Genomic DNA, 24,523 nt, shown 5'->3' on the forward strand with positions numbered 1-24,523 from the left:
CCTGTACGTCTTTGGAGTGTGGGAAGAAACCAGAGCACCCGGAGAAAACCCACGCAGTCACAGGGAGAACGTATAAACTCCATACAGACCCGGGTCTCTGGTGCTGTAAGGCAGCAACTCTACTGCTGTGCCACTGTGCTGTCCATAATGGTGACTTTGTAGACCATTTGCAGACATGGACTTACCCCTCCCCCTTCCATCACCGCCAAGATACAGGATGTAGCATCCATTTATCAGGAATCAGCTGGCGTTGCTGAAACGAGACTGTGTTCCCTGCATCCCAGCTGCCTGCTGACCAGGGCCACTGACTGCCACAATTATCACTGTCTGCACAGCCATTCACAGGCAAGGGTCACCAAGTCGACGGCACCTCCCAGACATTGAGCTTGTACAGATCACTGCTGGAGATAAGCGGCACAGTGACGCAGCGGTAGAGTCCCTGGTTCGATCCTGACCTCGGGTGCTGTTAAGTGTGGAGTTTGCATGTTCTCCCTGTGACTGAGCTTTCTCTGGGTGCTCTTGATGTCACCCACTTTTCAAAGACATGCAGATTTGTAGATTATTTGGCTTCTGTGTATGCCCCCAAGTATGTAGAATAGGGTTCGGCCGATCGTTGGTCAACGCGGACGCGAAGGGCCGAAGGGCCTGTTTCTACGCTGTATCACAAAAGGTAAGCTTGTATCCTTGTGGGGATATTAGTACTGCTTGTAAAGCTGAGGTGCACATGAAAGATCTAGCGATAATTATTACTAGAATAGCTTGTTATCTGCATCACAGGGAGCTCATTCTTCCGAACACAAAAGAGTTGAAATATTTCAGCCGGTGTCAAATATTGAGTGACTTTGGCAAAAAGGCAAGCGTGTGTGCGTGTGCGTGTGCGCGTGTGTGTCTCGGGAAAGTAAGCAGATATCCATTTGTGCAAGCTGGCAGAAATGGAAAGTCGGAGAAACTGTCAATATGCTGTTTCTCCTCAGGACCTTGCTGTGGGGAAAGAACACTCTGATTGCCACATGGCTGCCTCATGCACAACATTTTTCAATTAAATTTGGACGCTGTACACAAATTAATCTACCCTTTTAATTCAGTAATTTGCACAATGCATTTTATCTGTTCAATACCTTACAAAGGGTAGCATTGACTCCAGGCATATCTTAAATTCATTAACCTTTTGTACTCCTTCAGTCAGTCAGATTTTTTTCTCGATTGATTGATTACAGCTAATCTGGAACACTCTGCGATTTGAAGGTCTTTGTGGCTTTGCTCGGGTGGTGAATATATTTTCTCTCACCTAGGATGTTTAGGAAGCAAAGAAAGTAAAGGCCTGTTCTTTTTTAACACCTCTCCACAGCCGCTGATAGTCCCCGTGTATTTTATGGCTGCTGGAGGCTTTTTGAAATGTAGTTACTGTCGCGATGAAGGAGAAATGGCAGCCAATTTACACGCAATAGGCTCCAAAAACCTTTTTTGATCAATATTGATAAAGCCTCTAGAATAAAATTTTGTTCCTCGAAAATAGTACATGTGATCTTTTGTATGAATTTCAGTCGGATGAATCTTCAGTTTATTTTCTCCTCCTGAAGGATGGCACTTCAGCAGGTTTGGGCCGTCACGGTGGCACAGCGATAGAGTTGCTGCCTTACAGCGAGTGCAGTGCAGGAGACCCGGGTTCCATCCCGACTACGGGTGCTGTCTGTATGGAGTTTGTACGTTTTCCCCGTGACCTGTGTGGGTTTTCTCCGAGATCTTCGGTTTCCTCCCGCGCTGCAAAGACGTACAGGTTTGTAGGTTAATTGGCTTGGTAAATGCAAAAATTGTCCCCAGTGTGCGTAGGATAGTGTTAGTGTGCGGGGATCGCTTGTCGGCGCTGACTCGGTGGGCCGAAAGGCCTGTTTCTGTACTGTATCTCTAAAACTAAAACTAAGACTGTTCCTTGGTACTGGACTGAAATGTCAGCTTAGACATTTGGACTGATATCTCCAGAATGGTTCTTTAGGAAGGATGTATTTTGGTTGATTGAAAGATGCAGCATGGGAACAGGCCCTTGGGGCCACCGAGTCCATGCCGACCATCCACCGCCTGTTCACACTACTTTCACACTACTAATCAAGAACCTATCAATCTTCACTTTAAAAATACCCAATGACTTGACCTCCACAGCCGTCTGTGGCAATGAATTTCATAGATTCACCCAGCTTTGGCTAACAAAATTACTCTTCATCTTCATTCTAAGGGTAGCATTAAAGGACTTTTGTTAGGCCACATTTGGAGTATTTCATGCAGTTTTTGGTCATCCCATTACGGGATGAATGTGGAGGCTTTGAAAAGGGTGCTGAGGAGGTTCACCAGAATGATACCTGGATTAGTTGTTTTAGTTTAGTTTAGAGATACAGTGTGGAAACAGGCCCTTCGGCCCACCGAGTCTGCATCGACCAGTGATCCTCACACACTAACACTATGCTACACACACTAGGGAAAATGTACACATCCACTATGTCAATTAACCTACATACCTGTACAACTTTGGAGCATGCGAGGAAACTGTAAATCTCGGAGAAAACCCACGTGGTCACGGGGAAAACGTACAAACTCCGTACAGACAGCACCCGTAGTCAGGATCAAACCCGGGTCTCCAGTGCTACAAGCGCTGTAAGGCATAAACTCTACCGCTGCACCACTGTAGCTGCCCCATGACAATTAGGATATTAGATCTGAGAGAGGTTGAACAGGCTAAGATTGTTTTCTCTGGAAGGTAGGAGGTTGAATGGAGACCTCATAGAAATATATAAAATGATGAGAGGCATTGATGAGGTAGATAGTAACACCATTTTCCCCAATATAGAAAAATTAAATACTAGAGGACATAGCTTTAAGGTACCTTCCGAAGAGTCCACTATACTGGAAGTTGGACAGTATATTTTTTAACATTTATCAAGCCAATTTATCAAGCCAATTAACCTACAAACATGTACGTCTTTGGAATGTGGGAGGAAACCGAAGATCTCAGAGAAACCCCACGCAGGTCACGGGGAGAACGTACAAACTCTGTACAGATAGCGTACGTAGTCGGAATCGAACCCGGGTCTTCAGCGCCGCATTTTTTTTGCTGTAAGGCAGCAACTCTACCATTGTGCCACCATGACTGCGTGAGACGGTGAGACAGACTGTTTAAAGGGGCAGGTTTTTTACAAAAACATCTATATAATTAAAAGACTCATCTTGACCACTTCCTGTTTGCGCTGTTGTTTGATTTTAGAAAAACGCTACCATATATCGCTGTGATTTTTTTGGCCATCTGACACAGTCCTCCTCCCATGATCAGGCACCGAGGATTTTTCCCGTCGATGAAAAATAAAAGTTATTAGTGTTTAAAAAAAATCTTGAGATTCTCTCTCCTGTCAATCACCGCGATGAATGCCATGCCCCTTCCGGGGACTATAAAACCCGGAAGTCTGGACGTGGCTCAGTTGCTGCAAGATGGCGAGGGAGAGGCCATGACTCTCAGTCTGAGCTGGGAATCTACACAACACTGAGTCTACTGAACTGTGAGTACCCTTTATGTGATTTAATGTGTTTTTATGTGGTTTAATGTGGTTTTATGTTGTTTTATGTGTGGTTTTTATGTGGTCTGGAAACCAGTCCCTTTGGCCCACAACACCCATACTAGCGTTCCAGAACGTCCCCCTCTACCACCCCACTTACCAGCAATATTGGAATTGGTGGTGAGGTGGAATATTGCATTGGGGGACCAGCCTTCCCGTGTGAAGCTGGGACCCAACGGGTCCCAGTAGTCTAGTAGTAACATAGAAAATAGGTGCAGGAGTAGGCCATTCGGCCCTTCGAGCCAGCACCAGCCATTCAATATGATCATGGTTGGTCATCCAAAATCAGTACCCTGTTCCTGCTTTCTCCCCGTATCACTTGATTCCATTAGCCCTAAGAGCTAAATCTAACTCTCTTGAAAGCATCCAATGAATTGGCCTCCACAACCTTCTGTGGCAGAAAATTTCACAAATTCACAACTCTATAGAGATGAAAAACCTTTTCCTCATCTCAGTCCTAAATGGCCTACCCCCTAATTCTTAAATTGTGACACCTGGTTCTGGACTCCCCCAACATTGGGAACATTTTTTCCTGCATCTTGCCTGTCCAATCCCTCAAAATGTTTACATGTTTCTATAAGATCCCCTCTCATGCTTCTAAATTCCAGTGAATACTAGCCCAGTAGTTCCATTCTTTCATCATATGTCAGTCTCGTCATCTCTGGAATTAACCTGGTGAATCGGTGCTACACTTCCTCAATAGCAAGAATATCCTTCCTCAAATTAGGAGACCAAACTGCACAGTATCTGGAATGTGCTGGCAGAGGTGGTGATGGAGGCAACAACGATAGTCGCATTTAAGATACGTTTGGATAGGCACATGGATATGCAAGAAATGGAGGGATATGGATTCAGGGACAGTTTCTTCACAGCTGTTATCACCGTACCACATCTAGAGAGCAGTCCCGAAATACAATCTACCTCATTGGAGATACTTGGACTATCTTTAATCAGACTTTACTGGCTTTATCTTGCACTAAATGTTATTCATGTTTTTCCCTTTATCATGTATCTGTACACTGTGAATGGTTCGATTGTAATCATATTGTCTTTCCACTGACTGGTTAGCACACTACAAAAGCTTGTCACTGTACCTCGGAACATGTGACAATAAACTAAACTAACATAAACTAAACTTCTATGAGTATTTGAAGGCAGCTGAGAGTTAGGGCAGAACAGTGGTGCAGATGGTAGAGTTGCTGCCTTGCAGCACCAGAGACACCAGTTCAATCCTGCCTTCAGGTTCTGTCTGTGTGGAGTTTGCATCTTCTCCCTGTTGTAATTATGCTCCTAAAGCTTAGTCTAGTTCAGTAAAACACTGTCAAGCACTGGACCTCTCAACTTTATTTTTTGAAACAATAATGAACTCCCTATATACCTAACCACTGTGGGTTTGATCCTTGTCTCTGCTTGTCCAAGCCCTTCAGCCTCGTGCAAGCAGACCCCTCAAAAAGGTTACGCAGTTCCGAGCGCCCATCCAGAAGATCGACATCAGTCCCTGTGGGGCAGAACTACATGGGGGTGGCGGCCCCTACGAATCAATCACGGATATCGATCACATTATACAGTAATTGACAGTTTCCCAACCCAATTACAAAGCGCCCCATCACAATGTTTCTACAGAAGCTTCTGGAAAGAAGTCGGCTAACTAAGTAATGCAACATTTCCCTTGGCAGTATAAACAATTCAGCCAAGGCTTCACACTTCAGCCAATCATCAAACAGCAGTACAAACACCTTGCAACATTATTAACAGTATTTACAACCCTTTTGCAGCCGGCCAATCCTGATTATGCATCTGCAACACCTCTGAATCATTCTGCAGAGCACTCATACATTTTAACAATGGAGAGCATATCTGGACCTCACCTTATCTGACATATCAATCTAAGACCTAGACTTCCTGACACCGGCTAGCAGCTTGTAGCTTTACACAGAAAAAGACCAAACAGGCCCTGCAGCTGCATAGACCTTCTATTTTATAATAACACTAATTTGGCCAATATTTACACTGTGACTGCATAGGTTTTGTTCGTGTGCTGCCGTTTTCTCCCACAGCTCAACTGAGCTAGTCCCAAATGCTTGTGACTGGACCATACCCCTCCCCGTGCTCTGGTTTCCTCCCATATTCCAAAGACATGCAGGTTTGTAGCCTACTTGGCCACTGTAAATTAACCCCTAGTGAGTAGGGAGTTAATGCGAATGTTGGATAACATAGAACTAGCGTGCATGGGTGATCGATGGTCAATGTGGACACAGTGGGCTGCAAGGTCTAATTCCATGTGTATCTTTCATTTCATCATTAAGTTGTGATCTTAATGAATCATCTGCAGCACAGACATTGTGGGCCGACGGGCTTGTTCTGTGCTCTACTGTATTATCAAGAAGGGACCGTTTCTATGCAGTCTTCTCGATGATTATCAAAACAACAATGGCAGCAGATGTGTCAGGAAACTCTGACAAAACAGATTGAGAGAACTTTCAAATTGCCAATAGTTTTGAAGGTTACAGACATCAAATGCTCTGCGGGTCAGAATTGTTCCAGCATTGCAGGCGAGAGAAGGGTTATCTGAAAGAAACAGCTAACCATCCTGGCGGATTGAGATAGAGGAATGAATCAATATTCTACAGTTAAGCCTGTTTACGTTTGTTGATGAGAGGGCATTTACACAGAATATTTTCTTTGGAGGTCAAGCAAGTGTAACAGGTGCAAGATCACGTTACTCGTACACATTTTTAACTGTTTCAAACAGCCGTGCATTCATTTAATTCAACATGGTGGTGAATCTGTGGAATTCTTCGCCACAGAAGGCTGTGGAGGCAGTCAGTGAATATATTTAAAACAGAGATAGATAAACTCTTGATTAGTAAGGGTGTCAGAGGTTATGGGGAGAAGGCAGGATAATGGGGTTAAGAGGGTGAGATAGATTAGCCATGATTGAATGGTGGAGTAGACTTGATGGGCCGAATGGCCTGATTCTGCTGCTGTCTCTTATGATCTTATGACCTTATGAACATCACTTGCAGGCGGAATATTTGCCAACGATTTCCAAAGAACTTTAAATTAGCCCAGAATAAAAGGTCTGGGGAAAAGCAAAACTAGTAGAACAACTACAGGGCATCACAGTGGTGCAGATGTAGCATTTCTACCTCACGACACCAGAAATTTGCATTTGATCTTGACTATGGGTGCTGTCTGTATGGAGTTTGTTTTTCTCCCTGTTACTGCGTGGGTTTCTCTCGGTGCACATTCCAACGAGGTGCAGGTTTGTAGGTTAATTGGCTTCGGAATATTGGCCCTCGTATGTATGATGTGAAAGTGGGATAATAGAACTGCAGTGCGGCACGGTGGCGCAGCGGTAGAGTTGCTGCCTTGCAGCGCTCGCAGTGCCAAAAACATTTTTCACATAGATAGTGGTGAGTCTCTGGAACTCTCTGCCACAGAAGGTAATTGAGGCCAGTTCATTGGCTATATTTAAGAGGGTTAGATATGGCCCTTGTGGCTAAAGGGATCAGGGGGTATGGAGAGAAGGCAGGTACAGGATACTGAGTTGGATGATCAGCCATGATCATATTGAATGGTGGTGCAGGCTCGAAGGGCCGAATGGCCTACTCCTGCACTTAATTTCTATGCTTCTATGTTTCCCTCTCTTCGCCCCTCTCCCTCTCCCACCCATCCCTCTCTCCCCCACCCCCCTTCCCTCTCTACCACCACCCCCTTCCCCCTACCCCTCTGTCCCTCTTTCACCCCCCCCACCCCTCCCTCCGCACTCTTCCACTTCTATCCCCTTACCCCACGCCTCTCCCACCCCCACCCCTCTCTCTTCCCCTCCCTTCCACTCTCTCCCCCACCCCTTCCCCTACCCCTCTGTCCCTCTTCCACCACTCCCCATCTCTCTTCCTCCACTCCCACTACCCCTCTACCCCTCCCTCCCTCCTCACTCTTCCACTTCTCTCCCCCTTCCCCTCCACTCTCCCTCCCCACTCTTTCCCCTCTCTCCCCCACCCTTCTCCCCCTCCCCCTCCCCCTCCCTCCCTCCTCCCCATCCCCCCTCCCCCACATCTCTCTCCCCATCTCTCACCCCCTACCCCGCTCTCCTTTCCCTCCCAAATCTATCCCGTTTCCTCCTCCTCCTCTCCCCTCCCTCCCCTCTTCTCAGCCCCCCCCCCCCCCCCCCCCCCCGCAAACGCCGTTGGGGAAACAGACCCAACAGGTCTGCACTTGGTCTAGTATATATCTAAATGGAAGAAACGTAGTTAATGAGGCAGATGAGTTGCGGGCTATTGTGGAAGCATGACTTAAAGAGGGTCGACACTGGGTGTTTAATGTACCATTACATAGTAAAAAAAGGCAAAGAACTAGGAGGGTGAGCAGGATTATCGGCTAAACAAAATCTCTGAAAAAATAGGATATGTTATAAAGATCATCAGAAGTTGATCTAAACAATGGAAAAGGGCAACACAAAATGCTGGAGTAACTCAATAGGTCAGGCAGCATCTCTGGAGAAAATGGACAGGCGCTGTTTCGGGTCGGGACCCTTCTTCAGACATATAAAGGGCAATCACACACTCAGGAATGTCTGTGGATGGAGCAAATTTATAAACAAAAGCAATAGGACTATAATCTCGGCATAGAATGGTGGCGCAGCGGTAGAGTTGCTGCCCTACCGCGCTTACAGCATCAGAGACCCGGGTTCGATCCTGGCTACGGATGCTGTCTGTACAGAGTTTGTACGTTCTACACCGTGACCTGTGTGGGTTTTCTCCGAGAACTTTGGTTTCCTTCCACATTCAAAGACATACAGGTTTGTAGGTTAATTGGCTCGATATAAATGTAAAAATTGTCCCCAGTGTAGGATGGTATTAATGTGCGGGGATCGCCGGTCGGTGTGGACTCGGTGGGCTGAAGGGCCTGTTTCCGCGCTGTATCTCAAGACGAAGCAGGGAATTTCAATTACCTAATCTTAACTTAAATACAACTGGGGTACAATGAAAATACGACAATTGAATCCTTCAATTATAGGGAACTTTTTGTTTGTTTGTCAACATGAGTTGAGGGGAGGACATGAAATGCAATCCGAATTTAGATTTAGGAAATTAAACTGAAAAGATAGAAAAACTATCAATGAGGAACAATTTTGTAATTGTGATCTTAATACAATTAGATTTAGCATAGCTGCAGGAAAGGATAATGGCAAAGCTTCCTAAGTGGGACATGGGGAATTTTAATGGACAGAGAAGCAATTTAACAAAACTGGGGACGATGTAGGTGGTTAAAGGTATATCAGTCTTGGAGCAATGGCGGAGGTATCATCATTTAGAAAGGGCATACAAGGGGTTCAGGATAAAAATGGTCTCAAGAAATAAAAGGCTAGGACTGCCTGGATGACAGTGACATAAGGCAAAATAGGGGGAACGTCAAATATTGAAGATAAACACAAAATGCTGGGGAAACTCAATGGGACAGGCAGCATCTCTAGAGAGAAGGAATGGGGGACGTTTCGGGTCGAGAACTTTCTTCAGACTGAAGGTCAGGGGAAAGTGAAACAAGAGATATAGACGATGATGTAGAGAGATAAAGAAGAATGAATTAAATATATGCCAAAAAGCAACGATGATAACGGAAGCAGGCCATTGTTAGTTGTTTGTTGGGTGGGAACGAGAAGCTGGCGCGACTTGGGTGGGGGAGGGATTGAGAGCAAGGGAATGCAGGGGTTACTTGAAGTTGGAGAAAGCAATATTCATACCACTGGGCTGTAAGCTGCCCAAGCGAAATATGAGATGCTGTTCCTCCAATTTGCGTTTAGCCTCACTCTGACAATCGAAAAGGCCTAGGACAGAAAGGTCAGTGTGAGAATAGGAAGGAGAGTTAGTGTGTACAACTGGGAGATCAGGTAGGTCCAGACGGACTGAGTGGTGTTCAGCAAAATGATCGCCCAGTCTACGTTTGGTCTTGTCGATGTATAAGAGAGAGCTTAACAGCAGAAAGCCCAGCAATGTTGAGAAAATGCATGAGTGAATTGAAAATGAAAATAAGGTAAGCAAAGTGGAGGTATGAAGAGAGACTGTCAAGTAAAATGATAGAAAATTCAAAGATGTTTAAGAAGTGAGCCATAGGAAGTAGGAAGTTGCGGCAGCTACAATGACAACATTTAAGAGACATTTGGACAGGTACGTGGTTCGGGAAGGTTCAGAGGGATATGGGACAAACGGGGGAAAATGGGACGAGCTTAGATGGGGCATTTTGTTCAGCGTGGACAATTTGTGCTGAAGTGCCTGGTTCTGTGCTGTTTAGCTCTATGATAATGATTCTAAGTACATAAAGAATAAGTAAATAGTCATCCCTGTTCATGATCAGTAAGCTAACCTGTGCGTGAAGGCACAGGATGAGGATAAGGCTCTTAATATTTTGTTCTTAGCTTCACAAACATAAAGGATGATACTGGAAGGGTATGAAGAAGGGTCTCGATCCAAAACGTCACCTTTACTTGCTTCCAGAAATGCTGCCTGTCCCACTGAGTTACTCCAGCGTTTTGTGTCTATCTTTGGTTCTGCAGTTTCTTCCTAGACAGGATGATATTCATGTTGTAGTTATAGTGAGCAAGTAACAAAGATTTTATTTTGGAGTCACGTCTTTATCGTCGTCGCATGGCGAAGCACGGGACTGGCAGGCATGAGCTCCTGCCAGTGGTAAGTTTGAACTAAAAGGTAAGTTTACTATTTCTTACCTGTTTTTGATTCCGTACAGGAACCTCTTTTTACAGAGGTTTCCTGTCGGTATTCGCGAAGGCAGACGAGGGAACCAGCTACGGGCTGTGGGGAGACCCCCGTTCCGACCGCGGAAGCCGGTAGCCGGAGAAGGTCGGGTTCGTGATTTTAGTCACTGACAACACGGTCAGTGACTTCCAGACACTGGGGAAACATCCCAGTTGGGTGGCACTGCAGTAGAGTTGCTGCCTTGCAGTGCCAGAGACCCGGGTTGAATCCTATCTACGGGTACTGTTCTCAGAGGACAACGTGGGTTTCCTCTGGATGCTCCGTTTTAGAACGGTCAGCCCTATTGCTGGGAGGGTTCCCCTCCGGTAATATATACAGATGCTGGGATTCCCAGGAAGGGGAAATCCAGCAGCAATGTGGCTCCCAGACCGCAGTGGTCCCCAGGATATGGGATAAAACTAACCAGAACGGTCAGCCCTAGTGCCGGGAGGGTTCCCCTCCAGTAAGGTATAAACATTTTGAGGTTGGCCAGGATGGTGCTCCTAATGGAGAGGATGCTCCATCTAGACACACTAGGGAGTTGTGTCAGCGCGGGCATTTGGGAGAGCCCGCGCCAGCAGCGCCTTGGACAGGGCTGCTTCATGTGGATGCCTAGTCTATGGCAGCGCCGGCCTATGGGAGAGCCGCGCCAGCAGCGCCTTGGACAGGGCTGCTTCATGGTGATGCCTAGTCTATGGCAGCGCCGGCCTATGGAAGAGCCCGCGCCAGCAGCGCCTTGTAACAGGGCTGCTTAATGTCTCCCTCTAGGAGAAGGAGAGCATAGCAGGTCAGTATAAGTCTGGTGCCAAGTCTATGGCAGCGCCGGCCTATGGGAGAGCCTGCGGCAGCAGTGCCTTGTAACAGGGCTGCTCAATTACTCCTTTTTTTGTAGGAGGGAGCATGCCGGGTCAGTATAAATCTGACGCCGAGTCTGAGGGTAGAGCTGTGGAGCATACCCCAAGAGATGAAGGACACGTGTCAGATGTACCATCCCTGGCAGCAAGGTTTGCCATCCCAACACAATGCAGTGAACATTAGGGGGACATTAGAGACAGCCGCTGAATCTTCTATTCAGGTAAGATCTATTCAACAGGCAAAACCTGGAGGACGAAGCACAAGCTGTGGGACCAATCAAGGCCAACAACAAGCAAAGCTTGATCGTTTCAGCGACAATGCACCCCACGTCTTCATCTGCAGTAAGCGGTTCACTGAAGCTGGTGGCAGCATGAAAGCTGGCCAGAGGCTCCACACACTCTGCCAGTTCTACTCTACTACTAAGGACCACTTATAAGTTGGTAAGATGTACACTTGGTTGCACAATACACAAATGATTAAGACATTATCATCTCCTTAGAGGCATCTAACTGGACAATACTAGCAGGTTGGAATTGGGCCAGAATTGTGTTTTGAGGCAGGCTCGTTATTTTTGGCCAGAATTGCCTTCGAAACAGGCTCAGGAAAATGGGCAGAGTTGTCTTTTCAAGGCAGGTCCAGAATTGGGGCCAGAATTGTCTTTTGACACGGGGTCAGAATTATGGCCAGAGTTGTCTTTTAAGACAGGGCAGAATTATCAGATAGGCTCAGTATTATGGCCAGGATTGTCTTGCAAGACAGGCTTGGAAATCGGGCCAGATTTGTCGTTTAAGGCAGGCACAAAATGATGGCAGGCGTGGCCTGTTCCTTATGAAAGATGGCTGATTAACAACTGATTTTCATAGGGTGTTCCCATTTACAGGGATCATAGGAGATATTTGGAGGAGGCAATTGATATGATGCGGCAATAATAACAGTATGATGACAATAAGCATTCAAAGCGGACTACGCAGAGTTAAAAAACACTGTTATCTTGTCTGGATAATATTTTAACGCTGTATTTTTGCTAAAAGCCACAGTTTCAGTCTCAAACTATATTTAAGAAATTGGGCTCTCTATCCAGTTAAAATTAAGTTGTTACCAAATAGACTTGTTGGTCATTGGGATTTACCTTAGCTATTAATTGGCCTATGACACCGCCCTGGGCAACAGATTGGAGTTAATAGAAACCTGTAACAGCCTTGTGGTTATAATCAGCCTCTATTCATTAAGGCTAATTGGCAATATAATAGCTGTGATTCAGCTGTGCAAGTGGGAGAATTGACATCATGCTAAATGACAAACTCTAAAAGTGCCATGTAGGTCATTGTTAATACACCTATGCTATTACTAGCAGAAGCTACCAAAGTCACAATGATGGACAAACAGTATTCAGAATTGCTCCTGCAGTTGGTCAGTAAATATTTCAGTTATATTGTATAAAAATACTAATGGCCCTAACATGGGAAATTGCTGAATGGCATCTCCAGTTTGGAGGTGGAGGAGATTTGCATGTGTTACCAATTCTTCAGTTATTGGTATCAACTATCTACAGACCTTACGTGCATTCTATGGGTTAAAGAGTGATTGAGCGAATATGCATAATCTGCATGCTCAACTTCAGGTTGATACACTATGATGGTGGCATATATCAGTCAGATGGGTGCAATCAAGTAAAAGTATCCTGTAATAGTTTACCAAATCTCATTTGCCACAGGTGTATCATCAAGTACAGATCAGTGACAACACAGAATGGGTGTTGTATCACACAGTATTTATGAATTTCTGGTTCAATGGAACACTGAATATTGATATGTTGCTTTCATGCTTATTCACAGGTAGCAAAAATATGTGGCATAACAGTGGCAAAAGATACATTCTTGCTACAAGGAGGAGGAATGGTCTTTTATATCTTCCTCCATTTTGCCTCGTCTGTCGGGTCTTCAAATAAAGTCATCAAGATCCCGCTTTAGGTTTTCCCTACTGTCTGATTGGCCTATGCAGCTTAGATTCCCGATTTGTCGGGAATAATAATACAACATTATACGGTTATTCTAAACGTAAATTTTGCTGGTTCAGGCTGTGGTTCGGGAAATCAGCCGTTGCATGATAAAATCAATTTATGCTCTGCAGAGTCTGAATAGACTGCCCTACGGCTTGGGTTGTCACACTTATCCTTGTATGTGTTCACTCCAGAGTGCTGAGATAGCACCAACAAAGGAAAAAGCAGTACATTTCTTTTTCAGGAGATGGGAAGTGTTGTTTAATGCTAATGTTACATTTAAAACTGTACAGATTACTGACGTCTTGGAGTTCATTTTAAATGGTCTTTTGACAATAATTGAGTTATAGGGCCGACATGCTTTCCCATCATATTTGCTGCAGCAAACGGGACCCACTCTGTCGGGTTCACCCCGGATATCGAGTTTGTAAAGGATATCTTTAACACAGGTTCTCCCAGGACAAGTACAATGCAGTATGGGATATTGACATTGTGTTAACACTATTTCACAAGGGAGCTCCAGTTACATCCTTAGTTTTGGCCGGCTCTCATAAGGTAGTTATCCTACTGGTGCTGGTTTAGCGCAACAGGTTCAGTCACTACATATTGCGAAGGGACAGGATGATAACATCTGTAAATAATATATATAATATTTTATGTTTATAATTACTTAAGCACAGCAGTAGGTGTGTTAGGTCTCAAAATAGTTCAAGGCATACCCAGGGACCTTTGGCTATGTGAGGGCACACATATACAACAATACATCAAGCTCACCAAGAGCCTTCAAGGCTCTGAACTTGCAATGCTTGTTAGTACAAAACACTTTATAAAGCGCCCGGTCAGACCATTTCCAGGTGATAAAACGGGGTTGATTTGTGCAGGAGTGGATACTCATTTCCAGATCTCACTGCACCAGGGCTGCTGCAACATTAGCAGCAAGGGTTATTTACGTTCCGCTGGACCACATCCTAACGGATGCAGCATGGGCAAACGAACAATTTTTCCAAACATTTTATAATAACCCATAGCCAGACCAAGGGTAGTTGTCAACTCTATTTTATGTTTTATTTATAGTTCCACCCAGATGAGAGGTGTTACTATTATTATTACTTCATTTAACAGCATCAGCATGTTTTAAATCTATGTCATGACTATGCATTATGAATGTTTCCCTCATCTGTCAATGAAGCAGTTGTGGTTGTGTAGACTCGTTTCTCATGGCATGAAATCACAGAGCTTTGAAATCTTCACGTAGTCACTCACATAACTCCGAAGTAAATAGTAAGATTAAACGAGAACTTACCAGTTTGAAGTTTGATCTTTATTTTATGTGGAGTTACGTTGGTGAGTACGTGCCCTCCACTCCCAACCCTCTCTCACAAAGGTCATCTGGTAGTTCTAGGTTTCTGATCTTACTATGATACTTCAATTACTGTTATCTGTGATTTCACACCGCTGCTTTGAAGTTTGACACGCACACGAGCGGGGCTCTTCACGCACTCACCAACGTAACTCCTCGTAAAATCAAAATCAAATTTCAAACTGGTAAGTTCTCGTTTAGTCTTACTATTATGTGGGATCAACTTGGTAAGTGTGTTTATCATCTTTAAAGATGGGTAAGTCTCCAGGCATTCTCCTCAGATTTTCAACACTGGTTGTAAGAGTGTGCTAGACAATTGGATGACTACTAATATAATTACCAGTCAACCATCACTCAGCTGATGTAGTCTGCATAGATTATAAGCAATGCATTTGAAATGGTAGGCTAGTCATAAAATTAAAAGCAAGCCCATGGTTTGATTACATTTTATCTGCACTACCCTGTAGATGTAACACTGTATTCTGCAGTCTATTTCTTTTTTTCTCTTGCATTATGTTGATGGATTGGTATGACTTAGGTAGCATGCAAAACAACGGTTTTCACTGTTTCTCAGTACACGTGACAATAATAAACCCACAGCAATTTAATCTTTAGGAAATTATGTCTAACAATGTATGTGTAGAAAGGAGCTGCAGTTGCTGGTGTATATATTGAAGATAGACACAAAGTACTGAAGTGACTCTGGGTCAGGCAGCATCTCTGGTGAACAATGATGGGAGATGTTCCAGGTCGGGACCCTTCTTCAGATTGAAAATAGAGGGGAGAGAAACTGGAGGTAATAAAAGGCCTGAACTAAGCAGGGCCAGCAACTGATGGCCAAGGAACGGTGGAGCCATAATGGCCCATTGTTAGCTGGGGAAGAGTTGATAATGAAGGAATACAAGGATGTGAACAGTGGAACTAGTAGGATGACTAGGGAGGGGGGGGAGGGAGGAAATGCAGGGGTTATTTGAAATTAAAGCAATCCAAGTTCATATCATTGGGCAGTAAACAATGTATGTCTGGTTCTGCACAGTTCTGCTTATTGCAAATGGTATGTCTTTTGAAACATTATTTTATAAGGTACTGCAGTTTTTAATTGTCAACTGCCTTCATTAGGCATGTTTTGTTGGTAGTGTTATTCATTTATTGGCCTTACTATACAGCAGTACAAAAGAGCTCATGGAACTGACCATAAGCCCCTCAAGATTTTGATTATTCCAACTTTCTTCGAGGTTATTGCTTGGCATGGTTAATTTAAATTCTATTTTAAACAAGAAAAGATGAAGGATTAAAGGCTCCAAAATAAATGGGGCTGGGCCATTGAACGATGCGTCACTGGGGGAACCTTTGGATGAGTGGCCATAATTCTATCTGTTTCAAGATACTTATGGAAGAAAATAAAGTGGTCCTCATAAAGTCTGAAATTGGGGGAGAGTTAATTTTGATGGCATTGGACAGGAACTCTCAAAAGTTAATTGGATGGGGATGTTTAGAGTTAAAGAGATGTCTGACTAGTGGGGCGCAAAATGCTGGAGAAACTCAGCGGGACAGGCAGCATCTCTGGAGAGAAGGAATGGGTGACGTTTCGGGTCGAGACCTTCATCAGACTTAATTAGTGGGATCCTATTTAAAGTGGGATAGTAGGAGGTCAGGCTATTGTGTTCCTGTTAGAGCGGAGAGCAAGGCTGGCAATGTTAGAGAATCTACCACCAAGATCCAGCAGCTTGTTTAGCTTAGTTTAGCTTAGTTTAGTTTATTGTCACATGTGCTGAGGTACAGTGAAAAGCTTTTGTTGCATGCTAACCAATCAGCGGAAAGTCAATACATGATTACAATCGAGCCATCCACAGTGTACAGATATATGATAAAGGGAATAACGTGAAAATGTTTAGTACAAGATAAAGTCCAGCAAAGTTTGATAAATGTCTGACTGAGGGTCTCCAATGAGGTCGATAGTATCTCAGGACTGCTCTCTAGTTGTTGGTAGGATGGTTCCGTTGTCTGATAACAACTAGTTCACTACCTCCGTTCCACAAACCTTCCGTTCATTCACTGACTTCTGTCCCAGACCACATTCAGACTCCGATCTACAGTATCTCTTGTTAAGCTGAGCTGGGCATCAGTTGATCAAGTAAAGAAAGGACTTATCCTGGGCTGTGGAAGTTGTTGATCCTTGACTTTGTGTTTTCCTACATTTCCAAGCCATGAACCTGTCAGCAAAGCAGTAACATATTAACGCATCAGTGTTATTGGACCTAACACAGTGTTAGTAGTGTTATAGTACTATAACACTACTATACCAGTGTTATAGTAGGCAGGTGGGACTATAGCTGGGACATGTTGGCTGGTGTGGGCAGATTGGGACGAATGGCCTATTTCCACACTGTATCACTCTATGACTATGACCCCATGCTGAGGAAATCCTGAGACTCAATGCCAGAGGCTTGCTTGTGTGTTTTTGTCTCCATTGTGTACTAATATTCCTTGGCCTTTATCAGCTGCAACTTTACCATCCACATGAACTTTTCATCTCCATGGAGAGCAAAGATGTAATCAGTTTGGTTGCCATGGTAATTGAAAACATTGTTAGCCACCCTGAGAGGCCACCACAGCTGAGGCAAAGCAACATCATTACGGTTTATCAATGTAAGTCTTTGCTGCTCTGAAACAAGAGACGGGCTCTGGAGGTCAGGCAATTGAAATCGCCTGGAGATCAGCCAAATGAAGACAAGCATCTGCAGTTGCTTTCTTTCAATGTTGATCATTCTAGGTTAATTAAACAATGAGAGATATGCTGTTTACTGTCACTTCAAATGAAAGTGCAGGCTAAAATCTTCCGCCACTCACAGTTCTGTGGGCTGAGCCCCAACTCTCGAAGGGTAACATTTATCTTTCACCCTCTCTTTCTCTCTCACCTGTACCTTTACCTCTACCAGCAGCACGGTGGCGCAGCGGTAGAGTTGCTGCCTTTCAGCGCTCGTAGCGCTGGAGACCCAGGTTCGATCCTCACGACTGGTGCTGTCTGTACGGAGTTTGTATGTTCTCCCCATGACATGCGTGGGTTTTTCTCTGAGATCTTCGGTTTCCTCTCCCACTCCAAAGATGTACAGGTTTGTAGGTTAATTGGCTTGGTATAAATGTAAATTGTCCCTAGTTTATGTAAGACAGTGTTAATGTGTGGGGATCGCTGGTCGACGTGGACTCGGTGAGCCGAAGGGTCTGTTTCCGCGCTGCATCTCTAAACTAAACCTCTACCTCTACTTCCATTTCTACCTCCATCTCCCTCTCAGTCTCTATCTCTATCTCTATCTCTATCTCCATCCCCATTTCTATGTCTTTCTGAAACATGTATCGGATGTGAGTCCACCAACAGTAAAAATCAAAAGTATCGTTTAGTTCGCTTGGTTTTACTTGGGAATTGAGTGATTATTGAGCAATCTGCCACTGGATTATTGCCACAAGACTACAGTTAAATCAGTGAATTTAAAGATGATTTGTTGTTGTTTAGCTAAATTTGCAAGCCAATCTCAATGATAACAAGGAATGTTTTTAACCACTTTACAGGTGATCAGGACAAACCCATAATTCACCCATCCAAGAGTTTTGATGACTGAAAGCCATTGGATTAATTTGTTTTCTACCAGCCTGTTCAACATATCAGATGCACTCTGCCAAGCAAGAGAGCAGACCTTGAAATTGCTCACTGACATTTTGCATATGCTGTGAAGGATTTTGGTGGAAATTGGAGAGAGCCTAGTATCCATTTCTGGTGCCCAGTGAAGCATCTTTGTTCCTCCTGATCGAGCTGAGCTGAGCTAAGCTAAGCTAAGCCAAGCCAAGCCCCCGCCAGTATGCATGCAATCTTCAAAGCAGCGGTGTGAAATCACAGACAACAGTAAATGAACTGAACATAGTAAGATTAGAGAAATAGGATACCAGTTGAACTTTATAATCGAGGGTGGGCGTGAAGGGCACGTAATCCCTCAACGTTACTCCTCATAAAATAAAGATCAAACTTCAAACTGGTAAGTTCTCGCTTAATCTTACTATTTTACTTCGGAGTCACGTGAGTGACTATGTGAAGATTTTAAAGCTCTGTGATTTCATGCCGTGGAAACGAGTCCAGCCGTCATACACTGCATCAGTAGGCCAATGATGAGTGAACATTAAGAATGCATTCAGACATGACATAGATATAGACATGTTGATGCTATTAATGAACAATAGTGGCAATAGTAGCCTCCCTCAACCTGGAGGAAGTATGAATCATACCTAACATAGAGTTGGCAAATACCCCTGATCTGGCAATAGGTTTATTCTGAATATTTGGACAGATCAATAGTTTGACTATCCTGTAACCGCTAGGATGTGGTCCATCCCTGGTGTTGAGGTATAGCGGTCCTGGTGGAGTGAGACTCAATGTCAATGTACACTCCTGTATATGCCAGGCCCATATAACATTCTGGAGAAGGTTCGTAGTGATTCCTTCTAATGAGGTTTTATGTAACTAACAGTATTGCTGTCAGTCTATAAGGCTCTTAGGAACCTTGACATACTAGTGTAGATGCGTGATCACATGCAACCCAAGGTCCATGGGATATGCAACATCTAGTTTGGTCTTGTGTCCCTGTCTAATCTGCTTGACTAATCATAAACAAAACATGTTATTATAGCCCGCAGATATGATCATCCTATCCAGTGTTGCAATGACTGGACCCATAGCGCTGTACTCAGTGCCATGGCGTAATCACTAGTACATGAATATGACCATGGACAGGGATGTTGCTGGTGCCCATCGGCGAAGTGACGTAGTACAATGTTAACAACCCATATCTCTGCGTCCCTAGGCCTGGGAGGTTTTAAGTTGATGATACCTTCATATTCTAGATGTCAGAGGGTGAGACCGGACAGAGTGGTTTATATTCTCCGCAGCCAAATGATGAGGAGGTACTTCAGGCACAGTAATGGAATATTAACAATGTTATAATCCCATAAAACTGAATTTCAATGTGTCAGTCATCCGTGCCGAGTTAAACGCAAGGAAGCATAAACAATGCTTTCCATCTCCTATGCAGATTTCTGCTATTTGGTGCTATCCCTGCAATCTGTAGTGAGCACTACTAATGCTTATGGTTTGACAACCCGAGCCGCAGGAACGATCTCTCTGAGTCTGTAAGTCTATGAATTGATTATATCATGCGGAGGATGGTTTCAACTTCACAACTGAACCAGCACCTTTTTTATCCGGAAATAACCATGTAAGGTTTTATGCTCATTCTTCGCCTCGACGGGAGCCATAGGTATGTAACCCAGGCAGGCACTATGAAAACCTGGAAGCGGGAATCTTGCTGCATTTTGCAAGACCCGTCTATTGAGGCCAAATGGAGGAAGACATAAAAGAACATTCCTCCCTAGTGTAGTGAGAATGCACCCTTCGCCACTAATATGCCTCGTTCACTGTTGATTGAGCCTGGATGCAAGCATCTCAATAGTTAGTGTTCCATCGATCCACAATGTCATTAAATACTTTGTGATCACACATTCATTCTGCGTTGTCATTGACTTTGCATAATAATACACCAGTGTTAAATGCGGTTTGGTAAAAACTATCACCGGATACTTTGATTTGATTGTACCTTTGTGATTAACATATACCACCACCAAAGTGTATCACCTTGGACTTGTGCATGCAGTTTATGCATATCCACACATCCTATAAATGCACAGAATGCACCTGGTGTCCATTGGCAGTTGATACCATGACTGAACACTTGATAACTCATGCTAATCGCATCTGCCTCCGTTACTAGAGATGGTATTAGTAAATTACCCATCTTTGGGCAATAGCATCAGTTTGGAAATGACTGAAAATTTACAGATGAGAGGTTTTAGTGGAGCAAAGCTGTCCATCATTGTGACTTTGATAGTTTCAGCTAAAAATAGCAGAGGTCTCTGATCTATTCCTCTCATGATTTTTTCACTCCTATAAGATCACCCCTCATCCTCCTGTGCTCCAAGGAATAGAGTCCCAGCCTACTCAACCTCTGCCTATAGCTCAGAACCTCTAGCCCTGGCAACATCCACGTAAATTTGCTCTGTACCCTTGACAGCGTGTGGTATGATTCTGCGATAGGGTAGTTGGAGCTGTGAATGGACTTGCTTTGAAGCCTCTGGGATGCGGAAAATGTCCGGGATGCCGTGTTTGATAAGTTAGCCACACCATAAATAATAATAATAATAATGGATGGGATTTATATAGCGCCTTTCTAATACTCAAGGCGCTTTACATCGCATTATTCATTCACTCCATAAATACAGATAGAAGGGAGTTGGATGACTACCAGTATGGGCAGTAAGTGCAGCAGATAGTGCAGGAGTTCGGAGAGGTGTAGGGGAGGAGAGTAAACTCAAAGCTAATGCAAGATTTAATGGCATTCAGTTGAGGATTGAGGTGAATGGAAAGCTGAATAGCAATGCAGAAGCTTTCACAAGTCTTCCTGTTGAGTAATAAGGCACGAGTTCAAAATTAAGTTAAAAATCAAAGAGAATACACCCTGAGCAAATGGTCAGGACAGAAATCAGGACAAGATGGTTTGTCAATAACATAATCCCAAGATGCTTAGATCCCCCCCCCCCCCCCCCCCCCCAGTTTTTGTAATCCGGATTTTAAAACCCGGTGAAATCTCCGTTTTCCGCGAGACAGTGGAGTCCCACCCCGACTGCTGATCAAGGGCGCAGATTGGATGAGAGATATGTCGGTCAAGGGGGCGGGACATGATGATTCAGCACGATCATTGAAGGAGGGAGGAGTGGGGGGGGGGGGGGTGGGATTGAGGATAGAGAGCGGTGATTGGAGGATGGAGACGTGCCAAAACACTCTCGGCACAGACCTATGCCTCATCCGCAGCCAGGATCGATCCCGGCTCTCCAGTGTGTCCCTTCCCCATCCGGGTGCCCCCCCACAGATATGTCGGGAGTCAGACGGGAGCTGTGCCCCATGGCCCACAGCCAACGCAGAGAAGCAGCGCTAAACCCAGCTCAACTCTGCCTGTCCCGCCAGGTTAACCTACAGCCCTGCCTGGACTTGTGGGAAATATGGCCCAGGTTTACAGCCAGCGCGGAAAAGCAGCGCTGGTGTCCTGTCAGTCCAGGCAGGGCTGTAGGTTAACCCGGCGAGTCAGCATTTAGCACTAGATTGAGCCTCCGAAGCCATGTGAGTGTGCGCATGCGTTTGCGGCCGCCAAGGAATTGTGTCCCCCCCCCTGTCCCCCGGTCCTCTCCATATTTTGATAGCGATCTCCGTGCCTGAAGACGCCTGTGCATGACTTTGTTTAATGTGGGGAGACTGGTGCACAGACAGCCACCTCACAGTCCTTGACAGATCTGGGTCAGGATCCAGTGGCATGGAGTCCAAGGTGGATGAACTTAGAGCCTGGATTGATACCTGGAAGTATGATGTTGTGGCGATCAGTGAAACATGGTTGCAGGAGGGCTGTGATTGGAAACTAAATATTCCAGGATTTCGTTGCTTCAGGTGTGATAGAATTGGAGGGGCAAGAGGTGGAGGTGTTGCATTGCTTATCAGGGACGATATTACAGCAGTGCTTTGGCAGGATAGATTAGAGGGCTCGTCTAGGGAGGCTATTTGGGTGGAACTGAGAAATGGGAAAGGGGTAGCAACACTTATAGGGGTGTATTATAGACCGCCAAATGGGGAGCAAGAATTGGAAGAGCAAATATGTAAGGAGATTGCAGATATTAGTAGTAAGCACAAGGTAGTGATTGTGGGAGGTTTCAATTTTCCACACATAGACTGGGAAACACATTCTGTAAATGGGCTGGATGGGTTGGAGTTTGTAAAATGTGTGCAGGATAGTGTTTTGCAGCAATACATAGAAGTACCTACTAGAGAAGGGGCGGTGCTGGACCTCCTGTTAGGAAATGAGACGGGTCAGGTGGCAGAGGTATGCGTTGGGGAACAGTTCGGGACCAGTGATCACAATACCATTAGTTTCAATATAATTATGGAGAGGGTCAGAATTGGACTTAGGGTTGAGATTTTTGATTGGAGAAAGGCTAACTTTGAGGAGATGCGAAACGATTTAAAAGGAGTGAATTGGGGCAGTTTGTTTTATGGCAAAGATGTGGAAGAGAAATGGAGTACATTTAAAGGTGAAATTTTAAGAGTACAGAATCTTTATGTCCCTGTTCGGTTGAAAGGAAATAGTAAAAATTGGAAAGAGCCATGGTTTTTGTAGATGACACATGCATGTGACCCTTAATATAGTTACCTCATCACTACTAACCACTCCCCATATCACAAGTATAATTACAACCTCCCCACCCACATATCGCTCTCTAGTTTCCGTGACAGACCACGTACAGCTAGTGCTCTCTGTAATGCCACAGTATGAATGTAATAAAGAAGTAAAGTCAGTGTGTCGATACCACCTCTTTACATGGTGTCAAAACTCTTACCCCTTGCGCCTCATGTTTATCGGTTTTTATTTAATTTTGCGCCAGTTTTCTGTTACCCCCTCCTTGTTTCCTCGTTATGGCCAATTCTTGCCGCAAACCCGATGTGCTCGTTTTCGATGCAGACATTGCCCATCGATGGGATGTCTTTAAACGTGACTTCGACCACTATGTCACAATCGCTCATCCTGCCGCTACTCCTGCTGTCCTTGCTTCTCTACTCCTTAACCTGGCTGGTCCCGATGCCCTGGCTCGGTCAGACTTCTTCGTCTACGATGTGGGTGAATCTGTTCGGGACCCGGTATGTTTATTGGCTAAGTTTACCGCGATTTGCGACATTCCAACTAATTGCATTTTAGAACGTTTCAAACTGTTCGGGCGGCGTCAGCGCCCTGGTGAATCTGCTGAGAACTATGTTGCTGCGCTGCGACACCTGGCCAGACGGTGCCGCCTTGAGACGCTGACCCCCGAGGAGCTGACCAGGGACCTTCTGGTTTACGGTCTCCGCGATGAAAAGCTAAGGACTGAACTTTTGCGCAAGCCCGACCTGTCTTTCAACGAGGCTATGCATGCCTGCCGTTTAGCCGAAGCCGTCACTACGGCAGTGTCACCGGCTGATCAGGACATTAACTACGGCAGTGTCACCGGCTGATCAGGACATTAACTTTGCCAGCGTTACCCGCCCTCGACAGAACCCTACCCCGCCACGACCCCCGAGGTCCGGCACTGCTCCCGGGGGACGTTCCCAGCAAAGGTGCCCCAATTGTAACTTTGCCACTCATCAGTACAATGTATGCCCTGCTTTGGGCAAAACGTGCAATTACTGCAAGAAACTCCACCATCCTCTGCTACCAGGTCCGTGATGAGCTCGTACTCCACGACGGCGTGATTGTGAAAGGACACAAGGTTGTTGTGCTTGCTGCTCTGCACGACCACTATTTTCAGGCCGCTCATAACGGTCATCCTGGGGCCGAAGCCACCTTGTCTCACGCCCAGAGCCAGTTCTACTGGCCTGGTATGGCTCAATACATCCGGGAGAGGGTCTCTTCATGTTCCACCTGCAACAGCCTCGCCCCCCCCACCAGCAACAACAGCCGCTTCTGCAGCAGCCTGCACCCGAACTGCCCTGGATGGCGGTTGCCACTGACATTTTCGAGTGGCGAGGCAAACACTTCCTGGTGCTTGTCGACTCCTACTCCAACTGGTTCGAGGTTGACCAGCTGCATTCCCTCACCTCTTTGGCTGTTGTCGAAAAGCTGCGCCGCCATTTCTCTACCTTTGGCCACCCCGGCCAGCCTGCAGTCGGACAACGGCAGCCAATTCACGAGCTCCGAGTTTCGGGCTTTCTCAACCAGCTGGAACTTCCGCCACTTCACCAGCAGCCCCGAGTACCCGCAAAGCAACGGTCTGGCCGAGCGCGCCGTTCGCAGTGCAAAGAACTTACTGGAACAATGTCGTTTGTCCAACTCTGACTTCT

This window comes from Amblyraja radiata, chromosome 2, assembly GCF_010909765.2.
Source record: "Amblyraja radiata isolate CabotCenter1 chromosome 2, sAmbRad1.1.pri, whole genome shotgun sequence".
Classification (NCBI taxonomy): Eukaryota; Metazoa; Chordata; class Chondrichthyes; order Rajiformes; family Rajidae; genus Amblyraja; species Amblyraja radiata.